This window comes from Marmota marmota, unplaced genomic scaffold (assembly GCF_001458135.2).
Source record: "Marmota marmota marmota unplaced genomic scaffold, marMar, whole genome shotgun sequence".
Lineage (NCBI taxonomy): Eukaryota > Metazoa > Chordata > Mammalia > Rodentia > Sciuridae > Marmota > Marmota marmota.
This window is the reverse complement of record NW_026000206.1, coordinates 12,248,232-12,251,541: the sequence shown is the minus strand read 5'-3', so window position 1 is coordinate 12,251,541 and position 3,310 is coordinate 12,248,232.

The window sequence follows — 3,310 nt, the reverse complement described above, 5'->3', positions numbered from 1 at the left end:
TGCGGCGGAAAGCGCGAGACGGAAGAGGGGGGGGGACTGGGCTTCCCTCCCCTCCCCATGAAGCCCCCAGGCCTCGTTCCCTGTTTCCTGGGCTGTCCCCAGGGTCTGCCAAGCCCAGCAGACCTCAACACTGACACCTGAGGCTGGCCCAACAGAAGAGGAGAGGACAGATCTTGACTCTGAGGGCTCGAAAGGAAATGGCAGGTGCTGACCTCCCAGCTCACTCCACGACTTCAGTCTCCTCCCAGGATTTTAACTCAAATGGTAAAGAAAAACAACCAGAAATCACTAAGGCTGAAGCCCAGGGGCAGGAGAGGCCGAGAGGCGGTTTGGCATCTGGAAGCCCCGAGGAAACTTCTCCCTCAGTTTCTGCTGATGACGGACAGCCAGAGCTGGAAGGGCCTCATCCCCAACTCCAAGCTTCCTAATCCCTCGCCAGGTCCAGGCCAAACGCTCCACCCTGAGCTCCCAGGTCACTGCCCCTTCCTCTCAGCCCCGCACTGAACTCCCTGGGCCCCAGGGCAGGAAGACCAGGCCTGTGCAGGGAGCAACACAGTCCAGCCTGTCCTCCTGCCCTGGGTCATCTCTGTGGTGTTGCCATGACACTGACGCAGAGGAGAGACAGCCACATCGGAAATAAACATTCATGGAGTGCGCAGCAAGGGACAGCCCCTGCAGCCTCAGCGAGGGGAGCTGAGGCAGAGTGGCTCTCCCAGCACCGTGTTCATTGGTCAATTACTTCTAATATCTCCAAGACCCAGCGTGAGTTGGGGCTGCAGAGAAACCAAGTGGCCCTGGGAGGTCTGGCTCTGAGGCCGGTGCAGCCTGGCTGGGGGTGGGGAGGGCACGCCATCCTCCCTCTTCCCAGCAGGCCCCTCACAGGCCTGGCTCCTCCAGCAGGGATCGGGAAGAAGGGCGGCTGAGGACCAACCCAGCCTCACCACCGGGGATAAGAGAGAATGCACAGCGTGGGGGCGGGGGGGAGCCCAGGACCAACCTCTGCCCCCTGTCCCTTCCCACTGTGATCCGCAAGCACTCCTCCAGCACCACCTCTCTCCAGCCACATCCCCACTCCCTGGAACATGTAATATAGAAAAGTCCTTCAAATACAGTGGGCTGAGCGCCCATCAGGAATGGACCAAGAAAATAAGACGCACACAAAACAGAATACTGGTCAGCCTTGAAAACGAAGGAGACCCTGGGCCAAGTGGAGCGAGGCACTCCTGTAGTCCAGCAACCTGGGAGGCTGAGGCGGAGAACTGTAAGTTCCAGGCCATTCTGGGCAACTTAGATAAAATAAAAAGGGCCAGTGGTAGAGCACTTGCCTGGCATTTGTGAGGCCCTGGGCTCAGTCTCCAGGACCAGAGGTAAAGGAGATTTAAACAGCCTGGGTGACCCTGAGGGCGCTGACAGGGAAATGAGCAGACAGATTCAAGGAGCTGGTGCCCAGTGGTGGAGAGCCACACTGACCCCCCCAGAGGCCCAGATGTGACAGTGCCAAGCTCAAAGCCAGCTGCGGATGGAGGGAGTATTGAGGAGCATTTCGCTGCGCTGCAGACCCATGAGCCACGCGGGAGCCCAGGAGCCCTTCCTGGCTGGAGGACAGACCTTGCACCAGGTTTCATGGCACAGAGACCACGCTCTCTGGTGTCTCTTTTACATGGTCCCTTCATGGGGCCCCCCTTAATGACCTCTTTGACTCATGGCCTCCTGAAGGCTCCACCTTCAAATGCCACCACCTGGGGCCAGGGCTTCAGTGTGTGAATTTGGGGGAAGGGATGCCATTCAGCCTGGTGCAGCACCTAAAGAGTTACAGGAGTCCCCAGGTAAGTGTCAAGTGCAGGTGGTGTGAGAATGAGGGTCCGGATTTTTAGAATTCCCCATTAATCAGGAATAAAAGCACAAAGTTGCTGTAAAGGGGCCCAAGGGCCTGCTGAGGAGTGGCAAAGACTCGGGAGCAGCGAGACCTTCACACACACAGCAGTCTGCGCAGAAGACTCCCCAGCTTGGGGGTGCAGGGCCAGGGGCATCACTGCCCAACACTCCACAGTGGCACCAACTGGAGGCTAAGGGAGGAGGCCAGAAACGCAGGTCTACCTCCTTGGGGTCCTTGCTAGATGCTGCTATGTGGTAGGAAGGCCAGCGCTAAGAAGGGCGTGGGGGCGACTCAGCAGAGGGTCACCTCCTGGAGAACACGATGTACTGCTGTCCAAGCCTCTTCCAGGCACAAGCCAGCCAGCGTAGCAGTAAGCTTTACAGGAAGTCCCAAATTCTCAAATCTGCTGCCCAGCAGGAGACTCTGGGTTCAGTGTGTATCTGCCAGCTACCAGTTCTCAGGTCCCTCAGTGTGCTTATCTAGAAATCACACCAAAAGACCCCCACCCCTGGAAATAGAACCCAGAGCTCCTACCACAGAGCTATTCCCCCAGCCCCCCGCCCTTTTTTTATCTTGAGACAAAGCCTCCCTAAGTTGCCCAGGCTGGCCTTGAACTTGAGATCCTCCTGACTTAGCCTCCCTAGTCACCTGGAGTACAGGTGTGTGCCAGTGTGCTTAGCTATATAAAAGTTCCTTATTGTTAGACCATTTGTCAGTTTCCTAAATCTCACAGATACACAAATTCAAACACTTGGTGCCCACAAGGCAAAACCTGCAGCGTGCTGATTACAAACGGCCACCCAGGAAGTCTGGATGGAGAGACTGCTTCCTTGGGGCCTGAGGAACATCAGAACCAGGACTGCAGAAACACACCCAGCAGCTCCTGGAACATCGGGGCTGAACTCAGCGCTCTATGTTTTCCTCCCCAAATCTGTTATAAGCAGGGTCGAGGCAATGGTAGTAAGTGCTGGGATGGCCTGGGTAATATTTCCAATAAAATGTCCCAAAACAGTAAGCTCAGACGTTTAGTCTGTTTGAAAATCCTATCTAAAGCTGAAACTGTGTCTCCAGTCTGCTCCCAACTGAAACGCAGGGCTGTGTGACCCCCTTCCTCCCACCATGCTCTTTGTAGAAAGCCAACAAGTGCAGGCTACAGGAGACGCTGGGCTGCGTTTCCTTCTGACCACCCAGCAGGGGCCAGCTGGTCCTCCTGCTCTCCTCCAACAGATCTTGGGCACTGAAGCCACAGGTGGCCCTGGGCTCTGCATGGCTCCTCCTCCTGAGAGCACACCGGTGTGCCTGATGTCAGCGCCTTGATGTCCTCTGCTGACATGTCTCCTGGACACTGCTGGAAGGGGGCCACTGTTCCTCAGTGCTTGACTTTAGCAAAGGTAAGGGAGCTCTACCTGACATTGGTGTGGGGGGGGGGGGCGG